This window comes from Pongo abelii, chromosome 7 (genome assembly GCF_028885655.2).
Source record: "Pongo abelii isolate AG06213 chromosome 7, NHGRI_mPonAbe1-v2.0_pri, whole genome shotgun sequence".
Classification (NCBI taxonomy): Eukaryota; Metazoa; Chordata; class Mammalia; order Primates; family Hominidae; genus Pongo; species Pongo abelii.
Window position 1 is genome coordinate 116,780,707 of NC_071992.2, and position 22,634 is coordinate 116,803,340.

General features: G+C 43.7%; 1 pseudogene; it reads right to left on the reverse strand.

Annotated features, from left to right (window-relative positions):
• Nucleotides 1-3,580: 3,580 nt before the first annotated feature.
• Nucleotides 3,581-3,713, reverse strand: LOC112134856 (U4 spliceosomal RNA; annotated as a pseudogene).
• Between the last annotated feature and the right edge of the window lie 18,921 nt (nt 3,714-22,634).

Here is a 22,634-nt window from a genome sequence, read left to right on the forward strand (position 1 = left end):
CTCCTGACCTCAGGTGATTTGCCCGCCTTGGCTTTCCAAAGTGCTGGGATTACAGGGTGAGTCACTGCACCTGGACTGTTTCTTTAAAACAGTGTATAAGGCTTATGGGCCCCATCCTCCCCACAGATAAAAATGGTTTAGTCCTCAACATTTAAAGTTGGGAGATTTCACATAAAAACCTGGATTTCTGGCTTTTCCTATAAAAAGAATAAGGATGAGGATAATGATGATGAGACCAGCATTTTCACATGCTCTTCTAAAGCTGACAGGGAGCGGCTCTGCTGGGAGGGGACGCGCACCTTCCAGTTCTCCACAGTCCCTAGAAGGCCCACTTGCTGCACTTATGTTCCTGGCCTGGCTCCTGAAACCATCTGAGGTTGCGACTCTGCTTTCAAATACTACTACTAATTAAAATGATAATAAAAGTAATGAAAATATCAGTAACACTATCAGCCATTTTGTCAGAGGCGTTTGAACCAGAGTGACTCCATCATTAATGGGGGCTGGGTAAAATAAGACCCACCGGGCTGCACTCCCAGGAGGTTAGGCATTCTAAGTCACAGGATGAGATAGGAGGTCGGCACAAGGTACAGGTCACAAAGACCTTGCCGATAAAACAGGTGATGGTAAAGAAGCCAGCCAAAACCCACCAAAACCAAGATGGCCACAAAAGTGACCTCTGGTCATCTTCACTGCTCATTATATGGTAATTATAATGCATTATCATGCTGAAAGACACTCTCACCAGCGCCATGGCAGTTTACAAATGCCATGGCAATGTCAGGGGGTTACCCTATATGGCCGAAAAGGGGTAGGAATCCTCAGTTCCTGGAATTGCCCACCCCTTTCCCAGAAAACTAATGAATAATCCCCCCCTTGTTTAGCACATAAACAAGAAATAACCATAAAAATGGGCAACCAGCGGCCCTCAGGGCCTTTTGCCTATGGAGTAAACATTCTTTTGTTTCTTCACTTCTCCAATAAATTTGCTTTCACTTTATTCAATGAATTCGCCTCAAATTCTTTCTTTTGCGAGGTCCAAGAACCCTCTCTTGGGGCCTGCATCAGGACCCCTTTCTGGTAACAATTTAATGCTACTTCAAGCCAGACATTGTGCTAGTAATATTACTGACAAATTAACTCTAATTCTCAAAAAACAATGGTGTTTATATTTTCATATTAGCAAGAAAAAAACCAAAGGACAAGGGAATTTCGTAGGCACACACTCCTTTTTGTATTGGTATTAGAATATTGCCACTGTAGATTTTCTTGGGTATTTATTTTGTATGTATTCCCATTTCAATAGAGACACAGCTAAAAATGAATAGCACTGCATTCATTTTCAACACAGGCAACAATCTGGCTCGGTTTGTAGCACCAAAATTGCACCCAAGACTGTCCTGCTTGTCCTCACCTCTGTTCAGCTCATGATTCTGAGCAACACCGCTACAATCTCCCCTGTTCTACCCATGAGGTAATTGGCTTTCTGTTTAGCTACATGAGACTTCTTTTCTAGACAAATACTCATGGCTCCCTATTGTTTCGCTAATTCATTAAGACCTATGTTGTATTTCAAATTACCAAGTGCATTTTTGCCAACTGGAAAAATAAACAAAAACAAGAAGGTGTTTTGATTCTTGCCCAGTTATTAACAATTCAAGTCCACATATGCTGCTGCTTCTCTGACTATGAGGAGTGAGCCCTAGGGAGGCATAGAGGAAGCCTCTGAGGGTGACTAATGGGCTTTCTTTTGGATACAGAAATGATGCTATTGCTTTCAATTATTTGGAGTTCTTACCTCCCTCCCCAGTAGAGATAGATTTCCATGGTCCTACTACACTGTCCCTTCTGGTACTCTAGATCGGGGTCCCCAATTCCCCGGCCAAGGACCGGTACTGTCTGTGGCCTGTTAGAAAGCGGGCCACACAGCAGAAGGTGAGCAGCGGGCAAGCCAGCATGACCACCTGAGCTCCGCCTCCTGTCAGCTCAGTGGCAGCATTAGATTCTCATAGGAATGTGAACCCTATTGTGAACTGCGCATGTCAGGGATCTAGGTTGCGTGTTCCTTATGAGACTCTAACTAACACCTGATGATCTGAGGTGGGACAGTTTCATCCTAAAAACCTCTGCCCCACCCCCCCACTCCCCCATCACCCACTGGTGGAAAAATTGTCTTCCACAAAACTGGTCCCTGGTGCCAAAAATGTTGGGGACTGTGGCTCTAGGTAACCAAAGGCACGCATTTCCTTCATCCCTATCCTTTCTTTCAAGGAAGAAAGAAATGTGGGAGACAATGGGCCTATTTTCTCATCCCATTAAATTAGTTTGGCAGAAATTAATTTGATCATATATTGTGTGTTTAATTAAAAAAAAAATCCCAATGACACATCTTTTAATGCCCCTGTTGGTGAAGAAAGCAAAATTCTATACAATATTTGAAGAAGTTTGTTCTGAGTCAAATGTGAGGCCCATGACCCATGACACAGCCTCAGGAGGTCCTGAGAACATGTGTCCAAGGTGGTTGGGTTACAGCTTAGTTTTATACATTTTAAGGAGACAAAAGTTACAGACAAAGACATAAATCAACACATGTGAGGTATACATTGGTTCAGCCCAGAAAGGCAGGACATCTGGAAGCAGGGTATTTCCAGGTCATAAGTAGATTCAAAGATTTTCTGACTGGTGATTGGTTGAAAGAGTTAAGCTTTGCCTGAAGAGCTGAGTCAGCATAAAGCAATGCTTGAGTCAAGATAAGGGGGATTGTGGAACCCCAGGTTTTTGTTATATAAAGTCTCTAAGTAAGCTTCAGAGAGAATAGATGGTATATGTCTCTTACTGGGCCTTGAAAGGTATCAGACTCTCCAAAAAAGTCCTGGTAAGGGAAGGAGATTCTCTAGAGAATGCAAATTTTCCCCGCAAGAGATGGCTTTGTGGAGCTATTCCAAAATATGTCAAAGAAATATATTTGGGGGTAAAATACTTTGATTTCCTCTAGGGCCTGTTATCTGTCATGTGATGCTACACCAGCATCAGGTTGGAACTTGGTATCATGTTGCTACAAAGAATCTGTTTTGTCACTCTTATAATCTCTTTGTGAATGTTTGTGCTAGTCAGTCATGTGCCTAAACTCCAAAAGGAGGAGGGTATAGCAAAGGATATCTGACCTCCCTTCCCATCATGGCCTTAACTAGTTTTTTGAGGGTTTGTTTTTGGGTTTGTTTGTCTGTTTGTTTGTTTTTTGAGACAGAGTCTCACTCTGTCCCCCAGGCTGGAGTGCAGTGGTGCGATCTCAGCTCGCTGCAACCTCTGCCTCTCGAGCTGAAGCGATTCTCCCACTTCAGCCTCCCGAATAGCTGGGACTACAGGTGTGAGGCACACGCTAAACTAATTTTTGTATTTTTAGTAGAGACGGGGTTTCACCATGTTGACCAGGCTGGTCTCGAACTCCTGACCTCAAGTGATCCACCCTCCTCAGCCTCCCAAAGTGCTGGGACTACAGGCATGAGCCACTGCACCCAAGTTGTTTTTTTTGTTGTTGTTGTTGTTGTTTAATATATATTTTTTTACTAACAAAGTTCAGTCTCTGGAGAGACTGTAAAAAATTGCCAGTGCTGACTATATTTCAACTCATCATGTCAGGGTACTGAGAAGAGTTTTCCATTAGCAATAATCACACCTCAGGTAAACCTCATTGGCTGCCATTGCGCAAAGCTTCCTCGGGTTTTCTTTGGGATCTTCTTGGCCAAGGGGGGATCCATTCAGTGGTTACGGGTGCTTAGAATTTTATTTTTGGTTTACTCCCACAAACTTTGTAATGTTCCTTCCTTCCTTCCCCTTTGTTTATTTATTTCAGTAACTTTCTTTTTTTTCCTCTCTCTCTCCTTTCTTTTTTCTTTTTTTAGACAGAGTCTCACTCTGTCATCCAGGCTGGAGTTCAGTGGCATGATCTCAGCTCACTGCAACCTCTGCCTCCCGGGTTCAAGACATTTTCATGCCTCAGCCTCCTGAGTAGCTGGGATTACAAGCATGCGCCACCACGCCTAGCTACTTTTTTGTATTTTTTAGTAGGGATGGGGTTTTGGTATGTTGGCCAGGCTGATCTTGAACTCCTGGCCTCAAGTGATCCTCCTGCCTTGGCCTTCCAAAGTCCTAGTAATTCTCTTTTTATCAGTTTTAATTCTTATTGAAGTTATCTATAATCATAAGAGTCAAATCCAAGGCTTGTTACAAAAATTAGCAGATCTCTCTCACTCTATTTCCTGATCTCTAAATAGAACCACTTTCAAATCTCTAAATAATTTTATACTATATTCTATAATTTTTCAGTTTCAGGTGTATGTTGTCAACTTCTTGCGATGGAAAATAAGGCCTTAACTTTCTCTCTCGCTCTCTCTATTGCTCTCTCTCTCACATACACACATTCACACTTTCTGATTTCCTGTCTTCCTGAAACAATTACATAAGCTTTGGTTAGACACATATTCAGTGTTGTATTGGTCAAGTCTAATCAGGAGTTAGAAACCACAAAGTAATTGGTACATAGAAAGTTTAATATAAAGAGTTATTAACTACAGTATAGGATTATCTATCAAGGGGGAAAAAGAACTGTAAAGAATGCCTAGAGGTGGGCAAGTATGAGAGACCAGAGTACGCCTCCCCAGAGTACAAGGGATTGCTGAAGACACTTAAGAAGAAACAAACGCACCAGAGCGCTCTGCCCTCCGTTGGGGCTTGGAAAACAATGCCCTGCAGTATGGCACTTTGGTAGGCTGAGCACTTTGATCTAAAGGAGACTGGAAGGCTCCAGAAGCAAGTTCTCTCTGATCTTTTCTGTTCTATCTCTCCTCCCTCTTTTTTCCCCCAAAGCAAGTCATGGACACCAGAATTCCACGTCCCCAAGGCTGGTTATTAGAAACTGATACCCTCTTCGCCAAAGTAAGCCTTAAAACGAGACATATCACTCTTATCTTCCCCATCTTTCTGTGTAGGAGCTAGCCATAAAGACATTCTCCGGCCTGCCTTGCCTAATAGTTGGTCATAAGACTCCCATTCCAGAGGGATCCTGCCCTATCCCCAGAGCAAGGAATGCTGCACAGAGAAGCCAAGAAGAATCTGAACATACAGGCTTTGCTGGGTCTCCCCACTCAATCCATTATCATTGGATCATATCGTTGTTGTCCAGTCACATTTCTACATGCCTGTCCATTTTTTATTTGACTTAAGCATAAAAATAGACAATTTTCTCTGGGTCTTTAGGACTTTATTTCTGAAGTTTCCCGTGTCATGTAAAACTTTGATTAAATAAGTTGTGTTATGCTTTTCTCCTGTGAACCTGTCTTTGTTATAGGAGTTGTTGGCCATGACCCTTATGATGGGTGAGGAAAGGGATCACACCTTTTCTGCCCCTGCATTCTCCTCTATTTGCCTAAAAGAATAATATAGAACTATAAAGAAAAAGGGCATCTGTATGAGTCAGGGTTCTCCAGGAGGACAGAACTAATAGGATATATGTGTATATAAAAGAGAGTTTACTATGGAGGATTGGCTCACACAATTACAAGGCAAAGTCCTACAAGAGGCCATTTGCAAGCTGGGGAGAAGGAGAAGCCGGTAGTGGCTCAGTCCAAGTCCGAAAGCCTTGGAACCAGGGAAGCCAACAGTGCAGCCTTCACTCTGCGGTTGAAGGCCTGGGAGACCCTGGGAAGCTGCTGGTGCAAGACCCAGAGTCCAAAGGCCAAAGAATCTGGCGTCTGATGTCCAAGGGCAGGAGGAGCAGAAGCAAGCACCCAATGGTGGGAAGAAGAAAGAGAGCCAGAGGACTTAGCAAGCAAAGTTACCCCACCTTCTTCACCTGCTTTGTTCTGGCTGTGCTGGCTGTCATTGGATGGTGTCCACCCACACTGAGGGTGAGTCTTCCTCTCCCAGTCCACTGACTCACATGTCAATCTCCCCAACACCCTCACAGACACACCAGAAACAATACCAGCCACCTAGCATTCCCCAATCCAATCAAGTTGGCACCTGATATTAACCATCACAGTATCCTTCCTTGCTCTCTGAAGGTTACCAGTGGGCCAGATGTGGTGGCTCATGCTTGGAATCACAGCACTTTGGGAGGCTGAGGCTGGTGGATCACCCGAGGTCAGGAATTTGAGATCAGCTTGGTCAACATGGTGAAACCCTGTTTCTACTAAAAATATACACACACAAAAAAAATTAGCCCGGCATGGTGGCGGGCCCTTGCAGTCCCAGCCACTTGGGAGGCTGAGGCAGGAGAATCGCTTGAGCCCTGGAGGCAGAGGTTGTAGTGAGCCGAGATCGTGCCACTGCACTCCAATTGCACTCCAGCCTGGGTGACAGAGCGAGACTCCATCTCAAAAAAATAAAAATAAATAAATAAAGGGGCTGGGGGCAGTGGCTCACGCCTGTAATCCTAGCACTTTGGGAGGCCAAGGTGGGCAGATGACTTGAAGTCAGGAGTTCAAAACCAGCCTGGCCAACATAGTGAAACCTCGTCTCTACTAAAATTACAAAAATTAGCTGGGTGTGGTGGTGGACACCTGTAATCCCAGCTACTTGGGAGGCTGAGACAGCCGAATCACTTGAACCGGGAGGCAGAGTTTGCAGTGAGCCGAGATCGCGCCACTGCACTCCAGCCTGGGCTACTTAGCAAGACTCCGTCTCAAAAATAAATAAATAAAACAAATAAATAAAAATAAAGGTTACCACTGAAGAAAGCTTTAAACTGTCTCGGCCTGGAGATGAAGCCAGAGGAATTTATATGAACAAGCTTTACTAACCAGCCTTTATCTGCCAATTCTTTGCCTTTCCTCAAGTTGCTGCCTGTAGCAACTCAAAATCCTTTTCCTTTGTCCTGTCACTTCTCTAAAAGTGTACTGTTCTTTGTTAAAGATGCTAGCTAAGCTGGAATTCCAAGCCACCACTTTGAGAACTACTCATTCTCTGTGTATCTCCCATGTATTATGAAGTATATATGTGAATAAACTTCTGTTTGCTTTTCTTTTGTTAATTTGCCTTCTGTAACAGAAGTCTGTTTCTACTACAAACCTCTGGAGGTTCTTTTCCCCCACACAAGGATACTCACGGGAGGAACGTCCCTCCCTGAGGCTGAGATGGCACAGAAGTTTTCTGGGTTGCTCCAGGCCAGAGCTAGGTCACAGCCACTGGACAAGAAGAAAACATCACTCCGAGGTAGAGATGTGTAGAAAACCATGGCCAGGACTGGCAAGCAGAAAACACCTCTCTGGAAGGCTGGCAGGCCAAGGCTGGGAAGCCAACTGAAGCACCCGCATGATTCACTGGGGATCATTCCTGGGAAGGCTGCGGGAACCCTGTGGGAAGTTATCCATCCGGTGCCGCTGGATCCTAATGGAGCTGTCACTGGATCTTTGGTTGCCGCGTTGGGGGGTGTGGGGAGAGGATCGAAAAGCAGCAAAACCATGGATAGTGGAAGCGACCGCCTTCCTCCTTCAGCGTCCCTCCAACGCCCTCTACTGACGATGCTTTTAACATCATGCCAGCTACAAAGGAGAAATAGTCAAAGGACCCCGAATTTCACAGGTCAGATGGTGCAGTGTGAATCTGGAGAGGCAGTAAATTAATAATTGGCATAAGTGTTTACCTTTTATGAATCTATTAATGTTATTGACAGCTGAGTCATGTAACATATTACGATTACTTCTCCTTCCCTACTTTTTTGTTTTTTCTCGGATTAATCATTGTCTTTGTGGTTTTTGTTTATTTAATTATCACCAATCCCCAAACTCTCCCTAATTATGTAAATCTCCTCTCCCACAGGGGAACAATAGTCTCAGTCCTCATTCTGGCAACATTTGGGTCCTGGACCATGAGGCAGGTGAGGGACACATGGCAGCGGAGACCATCATCATTATTTGAGGAAGTTTATGCATCTTCAGCAGGATCCCCCACTGTGGTCTTGTGACCAATTCACAGAGGCCACTGGCTTGGGGTCTTTCTTCTACCCTCTCCTTTCATCTCCCTAAGGGTGTTCTTACACATGTCCTGCCCACTCCTTCATCAACCTACTCCTCTCCTGGCTTCTCATCATTACATTCATTCATTTATTTATTTATTTATTTATGAGATGGAGTCTTGCTCTGTCACCCAGACTGGAGTGGAGTGGCATGATTTTGGCTCACTGCAACCTTCATCTCCCAGGTTCAAGCAATTCTTCTGCCTCAGCCTCCCCAGTAGCTGGGACTACAGGTGTGTGCCACCATGCCCAGCTAATTTGTGTGTCTGTGTGTGTGTATTTTCACCATGTTGACCAGCCTGGTCTCGAACTCCTGACCTCAGGTGATCTGCCTGTCTCAGCCTCCCAAAGTGCTGGGATTACAAGTGTGAGCCACTGCACCTGAAGCATAAGTTTTTTAAAATTCAACTCTCTAAGTAGGTTTCTTCCATGGGTAGAATATTTTTCCTCATTTGTTTTGAAGATCAAATAACTTTAGGATTCAAAAGAATGTGAAAGTCTTAGTACACACTCAGATGAGTTGATCTTAAATTGCTATTCATGGAAAGCTTTTCAAGCCTGAAATATTAAGGAAACTACTGTTTCCTTAAAAAAAAAAAAAAAAGCTGGCTTTAATTGTTGGTCTTTACTGAATGAATGGATTTTCCAGATAGACAAAAAATAGTTTTCTATAACTAGCACAGAAAGGGAAGAAATAAAGTAAATTACAACAGGCCAGCATTCAGATGATGGCAAATCCAAGGCTCTAGTCTTTCGTTGGAGGCTTAAGTGCTTAGAACCTATTAGAAGTTGTATTTGAAGAATAAAATGGTAACCAAAATAGTTTAAGTGGGTAAAAAAGGAGTCAGACCTCATCTGAAATTGGATTTCAGAATGGTTAAATTTGGATGTAAAATAAAACAAATATACGAGAATTTAAGAAGTATATGTACATATTTATAAATCTTAGATGAGGGAAGTCTTACTAAGCTAAACATATTGAAGCCAAAAAGGCATCAAAAGATTGACATAGCCTGGGCAACATGGCAAGACCCTGTCTCTACAAAAAAAAAATTAAAAAATTAGCTGGGCGTGGCAGCCTGTGTCTGTGGTCCCAGCTACTCAGGAGACTAAAGCAGGAGGATTGCTTGAGTCCAGGAGGTTGAGGTTGCAGTGAGCCATGATCTCACTACTGCACTTCAGGCTGGGTGACAGAGTGAGACCCTGTTCCAGAGAATAAATGAATTAAAACAAAAGATTGACAGATTTGAGCACACAAACATCCAACATCTTCCATAAAACCTATTTATGGACTAAATGTTTGTGTTCCCACAAAATTCACATGTTGAAGGCTTTACCCACAATGTGATGGTATTTGGAGTTGGGTCCTTTGGGAGGTAATTAGAGTTACATGAGGTCATGAGGGTGGGGCCCTCATAATAGGATTAGTGTCTTTATAAGCAGAGATACCAGAGGGCTCTTTCTCTCTCTCTCTCTGTCTCTCTCTCTCTCTCGCATGTGAGGACACAGTGAGAAGGCAGCTATGTTCAAGCCAGAAAGAGAGCCCTCACTAGAAACTAACAATACTTGCATGCTAATCTCAGATTTCCAGCCTCCAAGACTGTGAGAAAATAAATTTCTGTTGTGTGAGCCATCCAGTCTATAGTATTTTATTATGGCAGCTGGAACAGAGTAGTACATAGTAGCCTAAGGAAAGTTTAAAAACTAGAAGTGTGGAAAAAAGAATTTGCAACTTATGTAATTGGCTACATGTTTACAACTCCAAAATATGTAAAAATTTTAAAACAAATCAGCTAGAAAAATACAAATATCCCAATAGAAAAATGAGCAAAGGACACAGAGATATCATTTATGAAATAACTACAAATTAACAACAAACAAAAGAAAATGTGTTCTATATCATTACGGTGATGGCAGGAATAGCCCTTGAAAGATGCTCATATCCTAATCTCCAAAACTGTGAATATGTTACCTTACATGGCAAAGGAACTTTGCAGGTGTGATTAAGTTAAGGATTTTGAGATGAGAGGATTATCTTAGATTGTCCAGGTTGGCCCAGTGTAATCACAAGGGTCCTTATAAGTGAAACAGAAAGTCAGGAGAGTCCAAGTCAAAGAAAGAGATGTGATGAAGGAAGCAGAGATTGGAGTGCTGTGCTCTGAAGACGGAGAAAGGGGCCACAAGCCAAGGCATGCTGGTAGCCTCTAGAAGCTGGAAAAGGCAGGGGAAATGAATTCTCCTCCAGAGCTTCTAGAAAGGAATACAGCCCTGCCAGCATGTTGACTTTAGCCCTTTAAGACTCATTTTGGACTTCTGACCTGCAGATCTATAAGATAATAAATTTGTGTTGTTTTAAGTCATTAACTTTGAGGTAGTTTGTACAGCAGCAATAGGATACTAATACAATCACTAGTCAAGGACATCTAAATTAAAGGAATGATATGCATGCTTTTAAATCAGTATAAATGAAAACTATTGGTGTGGCAGAATATAGGCACATACACTTTGGGTAGAAATGTAAATAAGTATGCCCTTTCTTGGTGCGCAATGGTATTTATCAACCTGTATCAGATCTTTAAATGGGCATCTTTTACCTAACAACTTTTTCTTTGACTATATTCTAAGCACCCAATTTCCAGTTGCATTTAGTAATGAAACTCTTCCTTCACACAAAATCAAGCAGAGGGAAGTGCATCCACAATTGCCAAAGCAGTGTTAGGGGATGCAGCCCTGAAGCCTGGCAGAAGTCAGGCAGAAGAAGCCTGAAGCCACTTCACCCCTGCAGAAGTCCCTCAGGCATTTCCGGGGCTCCATGGAACACACTTGGAGAATCACTGTCTTGGGGGAATAACTGGACAAGCAAACAAAAACTCCATACAAGGATGTTTATCACAACACTGTTTCCATTGCAAAAAAATTAGAAATCACCTATATGCCTCCCAAGAAAAGTGACTTGTTAGGAAAAAATGCTCAGTATCACTAATCATCAGGAAATACAAAACTACAACGGGATATCGTCTCACCCCTGTTAAAATGGCTATTATCGAAAAGATGAAAGATCAAAACTGTTGGACTAGGATATGGAGAAAAGGGAACCCTTGTACACTGTTGGTGGGAATGTAAATTGCTATAGTCACTATGGAAAATAGTACGGAGGTTCCTCAAAAATTAAAAATGGAACTACCATATGATCCAGCAATCCCACTACTGGGTATAGATCCAAAAGAAATAAATGAGTATGTCAAAGACATATCTGCACTCCCATCTTTGTTGCAGCACTATTCACAATAACCAAGATACAGAATCAATTTAAGTATCCCTCCACAGACGAATGAAGAAACAAACACAGATATGCAGACACACACACACACACACACCACACCACACACAATGTAATACTAATCAGTTTTTAAAAAGAAGGACATTTTTTTTTTGACAACATGGATGAACCTGAAGGATGTGCTAAGTGAAAAGAAGCCAGGCACAGAAAAATAAATATCTCACGATCTCACCTACATGTGGAATCTAAAACAGTGGCACTCATTGAAGCTGAGAGTGGAATGGTGGTTGCCAGGGGCTGTGGGGTGGGGAATGGGGAGGTGTTGGTGAAAGGGTCCAAAGTTTCGGTTAAGAGAAATAAGTTTAGGGGATCTATTGCATAATGTGATGACTATAGTTAATAATGTATACTTGAAAGTTGCTAAGAGATTTTTATGATCTCAAAACAAAAAATGGTATGTGAGGTGATGAATATGTCAATTAGCTTAATTTAATAATTTCACAAAGTGTATATATATATGTATCAAAGCATCACATTGTACCAAAAATATATACAATTATTTATTTATTTTTATTTTATATATTTTTTTTATTTATTCTTTGAGACGAAGTCTCATTCTCTCCCCCAGGCTGGAATGCAGTGGTGTGATCTCAGCTCGCTGCAACCTCCACCTCCCAGATTCAAGTGATTCTCCTGCCTCAGCCTCCCAAGTAGTTGGGATTAAAAGCGCCTGCCACCATGCCGGGCTAATTTTTATATTTTTAGTAAAGACAGGATTTCGCCATGTTGGCAAGCTGGTCTCGAACTCCTGACCTCAGGTGATCTGTTTGCCTCAGCCTCCCAAAGTGCTGGGATTACAGGTGCCAGCCACCACACCTGGTCAATATATACAATTTTTATTTGTCAACTATATGTTAATAAAAAAGTTTAAAAAGTGAATTGTGGCCAGGCACGGTGGCTCATGCTTATAATCCCAGCACTTCAGGAGGCTGAGGTGGGTGGATCACCTGAGGTCAGGAGTTTGAGAACAGCCTGCCCAACATGGTGAAACCCTGTCTCTACTAAAAATACAAAAATTAGCCAGGGGTGTTGGCAGATGCCTATAATCCCAGCTACTAGGGAGGTTGAGGCAGGAGAATTGCTTGAACCCGGGAGGTGGAGCTTGCAGTGAGCCGAAATTGCACCATTGCACTCCAGCCTGGGCAACAAGAGTGAAACTCCATCTAAAAAAAAATTAAGTGACTTGTTATGATTTATTCATAAAATAGAATACTATGCAGCCATTAAAAATGATGAAATATATCAATATTGACATAGGAAGAGTTATGCAATTTATTGGGAGGGAAAATAGGTTATAAAACATGTTGGCATGGTAGGATTCATTTCTGAAATATACATACAAATGTGTATAAAGTATAAAGACACATAAAGAGATATGGATTGAAGCATTAACAGTAATCATCTTTGGGTGGTGGAATTAAGTTGAGCTTTACTTTTTTTTTTTTTTTTTTGAGATGAAGTCTCGCTCTGTCACCCAGGCTGGAGTGCAGTGGCACCATCTCAGCTCACTGCAACCTCTGCCTCTCGGGTTCAAGCGATTCTCCTGCCTCAGCCTCCTGAGTAGCTGGGACTACAGGTGCATGCCACCACACCCGGTTAATTTTTTGTATTTTTAGTAGAGATGGGGTTTCACCATGTTAGCCAGGATGGTCTCAATCTCTTGACCTTGTGATCTGCCTGCCTCGGCCTCCTAAAGTGCTGGGATTACAGGCGTGAGGCACCGTGCCCGGCCTTTACTTTCTTCTTTACTTCTTTGTGTATTTTCTATATTTAAAAAAAAGTCTGTATTGTATATTCAGAAAAAAAGCTGGTTATACTATGAATAATGAATGAACAAAAAAGGAATAAATGGTGTGTGTGTGTGTGTGCATGCACAAGTGCATGCATGTAAGGGAGAAAGAAAGAACAGAAAGGGAGTCAGAAATTTATCTTCATGAGCTTAGGTAGCTAATGGAGTGAGATATAAACGTATTTTATGTGACAAGGTGTGAGCAAAGCATTAATGTTGGATATCTTCCATTTGCCCCTCTAGCTCCACTTTCTCCCCTTCTTATCTGCTCTGCTCTGCTCTTGGTGAGGCTGGCCCGTGTGGACACCATCAACATCTCCCTTGCCTCTTGGCTTCTCGTTGGGTTTCCCATGGAGATGCACCAGGAGAGATTAGAGGGTGGGGATGGGATATACTACCCAAGCTCCCTCCCCACGTCAATGCCAAGGGTGCACTTTGGGCTGCACATGACATCCTTCTAGCAAAGTCCACAGCTCCTATCTGGAGGACCTGTCCCTGAAGCATCCTCTCTGGCTTCCCCGCTCTCCCTTTTCAGGTCTAATGGTGAAGTTTCTTGCTTTGGTTAACCTCAGTGTACAGCATGATCCCTTGATAGTTTTGGTAACGCCTACCTATTGTAAATTACCTATCTTGAGCCTGTCATCTGTTTTCAACTGGAATCCTTACTATTAGGTTGATGCAAAAGTAATTGTGATTTTTGCCATTGAAAGTAATGAAAAAACCCACAATTATTTTGGCACTAGCCTAATAATACACAAGGGGTATGTGTGTGTATGTGTGTGTGTGTGTGTGTGTAAACAACTATAAAGGTGGATGGTTTTCTTCAAATACCTTACAGTCTTTTTTTTTTTTTTTTTGAGATGGAGTCTCACTCTGTCACCAGGCTGGAGTGCAGTGGCATGATCTCAGCTCACTGCAACCTCCACCTCCCAGGTTCAACCTATTCTCCTGCCTCAGCCTCCCAAGTAGCTGGGATTACAGGTGCATGCCACCACGCCCAGATAATTTTTTGTATTTTTAGTAGAGGCGGGGTTTCACCATGTTGGCCAGGATGGTCTCGATCTCCTGACCTTGTGATCCACCCACCTCGGCCTCCCCAAGTCTTGGGATTACAGGCGTAAGCCACCATGTCCAGCTGTATCTTACAGTCTTATTTAAATGTCCCATTTTTCTCCCATAAGTATGTGCCAGGTATGTATCATACATCTCAGTCCACAAAAACAGGCACTAAAAAATAATATTTTCATCATTTTCTGTAGCTCACTATTCCACTGGGGTGGCAAAACGCAGGGTCACTCGGTTTGGGATTTACTCCTCCACCCACTTTCCCCCAGTTTTGTGACTAAGAAATGGGGAGCCTACCTGGTGTCGAGGCGCAGTGGATGGGATGTCATGTCATCTGGTCAGGCAGGCAACTGCCAGGGCACCCCATGCTCAACCCTGTGCTCAGTGAGCAATTCAAGAGCTTCTGTTTCCTTCTCCCGCTACTATGCTACCCATGGGCACTCAGGGATGGCTCTGCTGTTCCTGTGTGATTCTTCGGTGTAGGAAGCTCTGGGAGGCTGCCTAAGCCCCATCTGGCAGGTGATATGATACAGCCACTTCTTCATTAGGGTCTTGCAACTTCCTCCGGGATCTACAGGAAAACACAAGTTTCATCGCTGCTCACACCCTCATGTTCCACACCCTACTTGGGCATCTTATGGTCTTCCCAGGGCTTAGCTTGTGGTACGGGGACAAGACCACTTTCTCTGGAACCCACCAATGCCCACACTAAATTGTTGCCCTTGCAGCTCTCATTGTTTTCCCCCTACCCAGGAAAATTTATTTTCCAGACTGTGTTTCGGGAAGCTTTCTCATTATGTATTCTCCTGAATATTTGGTTTAGTTAGTTAAAAGATGTAAAAATGTTCCCTAAATCGATATATTCATTCAATGCATTCACCAATGTATTGAAAATCCCAGCATGTTCTTTGGGAACATTCATAAGTTGATTCTAAAATGTATATAGAAATGTAAGAGGCCAACAATACTACAGACAATATTAAAGAAGAAGCAAGTTGGAAGACAATCTATCAGATAAAAAGATTTATTATAAAGCTACAATAATTAAGACAGAATGTAATGGTACAAGAATAGGCAAGTAGACCAACGAAACAAAATAGAGAGTCAAAGAACAGACCCTCACATTAATGGACACTTGATTTATGACAAAAGTTGCATGCTCAGCCATAGAAGAAAGGACAATCTTCTTAATAAGTGGTTCTGGGTCAACGGGATATCCATAAACACACACCAGTTTCAAGTGGACTACAGATCTAAATGTGAAAGGCCAAAGAATAAGTTTCTTGATATCACAGCAGAAAATCCTAATGACCATAAATTAACTCTTTTAAAATTTTGAGACAGTCGGCCGGGCGCAGTGGCTCACGCTTGTAATCCCAGCACTTTGGGAGGCCAAGGCGGGTGGATCACCTGAGGTCAGGAGTTCAAGACCAGCCTGGCCAACATGGTGAAACCCCCGTCTCTACTAAAAATACAAAAATTAGCCAGGTGTGGTGGCGGGCGCCTGTCATCCCAGCTACTCGGTTGAACCTGGGTTGCGGAGGTTGCAATGAGCTGAGATGGTGCCACTGCCCTTCAGCCTGGGCGACAGAGCAAGACTTTGTCTCAAAAAAAAAAAAAATTGAGATAGTCTTGTTCTGTCATGCATGGCTTGCTGCAGCCTCAACCTTCCATGCTCAATTGATCTTCCCATCTCAGCCTCCTGAGTAGTTGGGATTACAGGTGTGTGCCACCACATCTGGCTAATTTTTTAAAAGTTTTTTGTAGAGACTGGTCTTACTACGTTGCCCAAGCTGATCTCCAACTCCTGGGCTCAAGCGATCCTCCCACCTCAGACTCCCAAGGTGCTGGGATTATAGGTGTGAGCCACCAGGCCCAGCAAAATTAAGCAATTTTTAATTGGGCTGCTTTAAAATTAGCAAGTTTTTTTTTTAATCATGAAAACATACCACTGAAAGACTGAAAAAGCAAGAATGAGAAAAAATATTTGTAGCACATAAGAAGGACTCATATCTAGAATATATAAAGAATTACTACAGAGCGATTAGAACACAACAGCCAGTCCAACAGAAAAATAGGCAAGAAATTTGACAAGCCATCTTACAAGAGAAGATATCTAAACACTTGGAAAGCAAGAGAAAAGGTGCTTGGCCAGGTACGGTAGCTCACACCTGTTATCCCAGCACTTTGGGAGGCTGAGGCAGGAGGATCGCTTGAGCCCAGGAAGTCAAGCCTGCAGTGAGCTATGATCATGCCACTGCACTCCAGCCTGGTGACAGAGCAAGACTTTGTCTCTACGTATAAAAAAGAAAAGAAAAGGAAAGGTGCCCAATCTCATTATACCTGGAAAATGCAACTAAAACTACAACACAGGCCAGGCATGGTGGCTCACACCTGTAATCCCAGCAATTTGGGAGGCTGAGGTGGGCAGATCACCTGAGGTCAGGAGTTGGAGACCAGCCTGGTCAATATGGTGAAACCCTGTCTCTACTAAAAATACAAAAATTAGCCAGGCATGGTGGCGCATGCCTGTAATCCCAGCTACTCGGGAGACTGAGGCAGGAGAACTGCTTGAACCCAGGAGGGGGAGTTTGCAGTGAGCCGAGATTGTGCCACTGCACTCCAGCTTGGGCAACAGAGCAAGACCCAGTCTCAAAATAAATAAATAAATAATTAATTAATTAAGATTGCAAGTACTATGTGTTGGTGGGATGTAGAACAATTGCAGCCCTCACACTCTGCTGGTGAACGTGTAAATTAGCATAGCCTCTTTGGAAAAGAGTTGGTCAGAATCAACTAAAGCTGAACAAACATCCTGTCACCCAGCAATTCCATCCCTAGTTATACCCTCTAAGAAATGAACACATATGTACAAAAGACAGAGCTTCATGACATTATTCTTAATGGCTGCAAACTAGAAACAACTCAAATGGCTATCAAGAGTTGAATAGATGAATTAATGCATCGTATAGTCACATAAAGGAATTTTATACACCAATGAAAATGAACTATTGTCACATGCAACAACATGGATGAATCTATAGATATAATGTGAAGCAAAAGAAGACAAGCACAACGGGATACATATTGGATAACAAAACAATAAGAACTTGGCCAGGCGTGGTGGCTCATGCCAGTAATTCCAGCACTTTGGGAGGCCGAGGCGGCCAGATTGCTTGAGATCAGGAGTTCAAAACTGGCCTGGATAACATGGCAAAACCCTATCTGTCAAAAAATACAAAAATTAGCCAGGTGTGGTGGCATGCGCCTGTAGTCCCAGCTACCCTGGAGGCTGAAGTGGGAGGATTGCTTGAGCCTGGGAGGTTGAGGTTGCAGTGAGCTGTGATTGTACCACTGCACTCCAGCCTGGACAACAGAGTGAGACCCTGTCTCAAAAAAAAGAGGAGAAGGAGAAGAAGAAGAACTACACCCCTGCAGCACGGGAAGTCAGGATAGTGCTAGGTGCTGGGCAGGGAGAGAAGGAGGGGAGTGATTGGATGAGGAGTGGGAGGGCTGTAATGTCCAAAACTCACTGCTGGTGACAGAGGTGGGCTTAGTTTGTGATGACCTCACACTTAACCACTTGTAATACGATTTCTGCACTTCTCTGAAGCTATGTTATATACTTTAAAAAGAGTCTATTTACAAACAATATACATTTGGTTTATGTTGTAAGTCCTTTATGTTCCCTGAAGGATCAAGCTTTTGGAAACTCAAAAGCCAGGGTGGCACTCCCTTTTCCCTGCCACTTTTTTCTCCTCTGAAGTCATGAACCCCAAACAGCTTTCCTGACTGATGGGGTTGGGGGAGGCAAATAGAAAAGAAGATAGCAACGTGAGTGAGGAAATGCAGCGGGGGCTCTCTGGTTAATTTTTAAAGGCTATTCTCCTATTCAATCACCTGTAGGACCAGTTTGTAATAATTACGAAATTGGAGGGGAAAATTGTAAATTTTTTTACATTAAAAAAGTTCCGAATCATACATGACAGGTGAATGTGTAGAAGAGGTGTTTTTGTTTGTTGGTTGGTTGGTTGGTTGTTTTGTTGGTTTTTGAGACAGGGTCTCATTTTGTCACCCAGGCTGGAGTGCAGGGGTGCCATTACAAATCACTGCTGCCTTGACCTCCTGGGTTCAAGGGATCCTCCTGCCACAGTCTACCAAGTAGCTGAAACCACAGGTGCATGCCACCACACCTGGCTATTAAAAAATTTTTTTTTAGTAGAGACGAGGTCTCATTATGTTGTCCAGGCTAGTCTCAAATTCCTGCGCTCAAGGGATCTGCCCACCTCTGCCTCCCGAAGTGCTGAGATTACAGGCGTGAGCTGCCACGCGCGGTCAAAAAGTTTTTAATAGAGTCATTATATTCTAATTTTCTCTCACACATGCTATATGTAATTGTGTGCATTTAAAACTTTGGAGGAAAACAGTTTTAAGGTAGGTTTATGGTACTTTTTATTAAAGACAATACCGTACTCCTAAAAATGAAAAACCTGCTCATTTTTCTTTCAAAGTAATTTACCCAAAGCCTCCCAATTTGGGTAGGTACAAAAGTTTCACAATTTAGAACTTTTAAAAAGTCGTTTATTTGGCTTGGATGGGCCAGGACTGCAGGTATAATTTCTTGCCACTAGATGTCTCTGAGTTTTAAAGCAGCAGACTCGTGGGTTTTTGTCTATTTATACATACAGATCACCTACCTCCCTGTTAACAGAGTTTCATAATCCTCTTATGTAACGCTGGGTTGTCAGCTACAGTTAATCATCAGTTGGGAGATGGACAGGCAGGGACCCCAAGGACTTCATGCCCTCGAGACAGGGCTGGACGTGTTGAGAAAAGGGTCTGACCAGGTGTGACCAAGCAGAATCCCATGACTCTGAAATGCATCCACGCGGAGGCCAGGGAATGATGGAAAACAAAGAGCTCGCTGCTGCAGCACGTGACGGCTGGATGCGGAGACCACGGCATCCACTCCTTACAGCTGGGAGCCAGCAGAGGAGCTAGTGGGCCGGGAAAGCCCTCAGTCCTGCGTTTTGCCTTGGCTGGCTGCGGGCGCCACTTAAAACACGCCAGTCATGCCTCTCCCAACCCTACCCCCAACCCTTCCCCCACCCCCGGAACCTAACGGCCGGCAGAAGCCACGAATTCTCCCCGGACTCCTGGAGCACATCCCCAGGGCATCGAATCAGTCTGTTTTCCATGGTGTTTTCGCGTATGTGTCTGTCTGCTAGACTAGACAGAGACGGCCAGAGGGCACAAACCATGTCTTGTTCAGCACCGCATCCAATTATTTTTGTACACAGTAGGCAAGTGTCCGTTGAAACCAATGTGTGATTAGAAAAAGTGTCTGAAAGACTGATGAAATAATCACTGATAAGTTATTGAATCTTAAGAAGTCCTGGCCAGGCGCGGTGGCTCACGCCTGTAATTCCAGCACTTTGGGAGTCCGAGGCCGGCAGATCACCTGAGGTCAGGAGTTCGAGACCAGCCCTGGCCAACATGGTGGAACCCCGTCTCTACTACAAGTACAAAAATTAGCAGGGCGTGGTGCGGGCGTGTAATTGCAGCTACTTGGGAGGCTGAGGCAGGAGAATTGCTTGAACCCGGGAGGTGGAGGTTGCAGAGAGCTGAGATCACACCACTGCACTCCAGCCTAGGTGACAGAGTGAGGTTCCATCTCAAAAAAAAAAAAAAAAAAAAAAAAATCTTATATCCTCTGATAACAGAAATGGCCTCTCATTAATGGCCCCAAATGGTTATTTGGAGGCTGGTTTATGCAACTCCTTAAATTGTGTGCGTTTCAGTGAAAAAGTGAAGGGGATGAACTCTGGAGTAAAACTGTCTGGGTAAAACCCCAGCTCCAACATTTATCAGCTATGTGACTTTGGGCAAGTGATTTAATCTTTCTCCATCTCAGTTTTGCCTTCTGTAAAATGGGAACAATAATAGTATTTATTTCATGGGTTTGTCATGGGGATTAAATAAGTTAAATACTCATAGCAGGCTTCACACAGCTTCTGGCACATAGTGGTGTCTCAATAGTGGTTCAGAATTAGGGTCCTAACAAGAATGCCTCCAGTTCAAACCCTTGTGTGTAATTGACAAGTTACCTGACCTCTTTAGGCCTCAGTTTCTTCATCTGTAAGTTGGGGGTAACAGTACTCACTTCATAGATTGGTATGGGCAGTAAGTGAGACAGGAAGCTTCCAGTCTGGCCACTGCTGACATTGCCCTAAAGCACTTAGGACATGACATGAACAGCCCGTGGATAGGTCAGGCAGGCGCTCAGGAATCAGTCATCAAATTAACTTTCACAACACTAGCGCCCCCTGACTTTTCTTTAATTCTTTACTTTTGTAGAATTTTAGAAGGCATTTTTATGTTTATTGTTTTACTTGAATCATCAAGCCCACTTTAATCCCAAAGTTGGTTGGTGATTAGTGAAGTAAATGGGTTTCAGTATAGTGAGGCATCAGGCTACGTGGGGAGCCAAGAAGAGGGAAGATGCTTGTGCAGAGGAAAGGAGCGGAGGAAGGAGAGCTTGGGAGGGGCCTGTGAGCTTCATCTAAGCCTCTAAACTTCCTGCCCTTTTATGGTTGGTGGGGTTGTTTTAGGGCTCTTTGGAACATGCAACGAAAGCTATGAATGTTCACCCGGAAAATTGTACATGCACACAACATCCTCATTCATTTTCAGAGACTTTACACAGTGTCAGATTGAGATCTGTGGCAGGTCACAATTTGGCACCCCTTTCAAATTGATTTTTTTTTAATTTAATATTTGTAGTAGTGTCAGTGAGAAACTAATTGTATACTAATAAAAATCACGCACTCCTTTGTGTCTGAGATTAGAATCTATCACATACAAGCAGTTTTCTGAAATTCTTGAACCCATTTAAAAGTTAGGTAAATAACTGACTCATTTCTGGTAGTCAGTACAACCCCATGAATTATTCTATTGACTGTGAATATCAAGTAGCTGTCCATGCAAAGTGCTCAGCAGAAAGAGCCCCAGTGAGGGGTATTCTTTTTTTCTCACTCAAGGCTGAGAGTGAAAGCAATTTAAATTTTTCCACTCTGGAAGGGTTGTATGGGAGACTTAGTTAGCTGACAACATCCTTCCAATGTACTTTAATGCTGTTTGTGAGCACTTTACAGATGAATGCCTCAGCACCTGCTGACCTGCCCACCCTTCAGTCCCCATCTAGATTCAGGTCCCAGGTTAAGACATGTGGACTAGATAGTCCTTGTTTAAACACCGATGAGGTTATTAGCAGCTCTGAACATGCAAATGCATTACTCTGCACCTGAAGTGCATAGGATGGGAAGAGGCTGCCAAGGAGGGAGAGAGAACAATAGAAAAAGTGACTACGTGGAAGCCAACGAGTCCATGGAAGCTTTGAGAAAGGGCACCTTGATGCATTTTCTGGAATGCTGGTGTTCTAGAATCCCCAGCCAAAGTGTCTCCTCTTTGCCAGTCAGGGCACTTGTCTCAGGCTTTTGGTTTGTTTTTTGAGACAAGGTCTCACTCTCACCTGGGCTGGAGTGCAGTGATGAGATCATGGTTTACTTCAGCCTCTGCCTCCTGGGCTTAAGTGATCCTCCCACCTCAGCCTGCTGAGAAGCTGGGACTATAGGTACACCACCACGTCCAGCTAATTTTATTTTTTGTAGAAACAGGGGTCTTGCTATGTTGCCCAGGCTGGTCTCAAACTCCTGGACTCAAGTGATCCTCCCACCTCGACTTCCCAAAGTCCTGGGATTACAAGTGAGCCACTGGGCCCGACTCTGGTTTTGAATACAAGGCTGGGAGACAGGCTCTTTATGGTTGAAAGGACTCCTGTGGAATATATTTATTCATGCCTCGACTGCCAGGCCCTAGGGGTCTTGATATCAGTTGGCAGGGAAAGCCGTTCTCAGACCTCCTGCTGGGTCATGTCCCATTTTGGGGCCTTCCTCAGCAGGCCTGCAAGAGGATGTCCCTGCGGTGGGTTGGCCAGGGGAGCAGGGGAGCTTTTGCATCTGTTTTCAGAGCCAGGAATCCATGGGTCTAACAGTTGTAATGATTTGGTTCATCCCCAACACAGGGTGGTGCCTGTCAGCAAGTTTGCGCCACAGCATTGTGTGGGGAATCAGGACAGCAGTGAGAGAGCTGGGGCCACGGGGTGTCTGTCTTCTGGCCTCCAGGCAGCTTTTGCTGATGCTGACCGACTCAGCACTAGGAGAGGCAGAATGAATGGCCTCCATGGCCTGGCTGGCAGCAAAAATTTAGCAATCAGTACTGGAACAGTGTCATGCCTCAGAGGCCTCCGAGAGGAGAAGGCAGCATTACAGAAAGCAGTGGCTGTCAAAATGCAGCTCCTTTTGCAGCAGTAGCCACATCACCTGGGAGAGCTTGTAAGAAATGCGCATTTTCCTCAGGTGCTGATA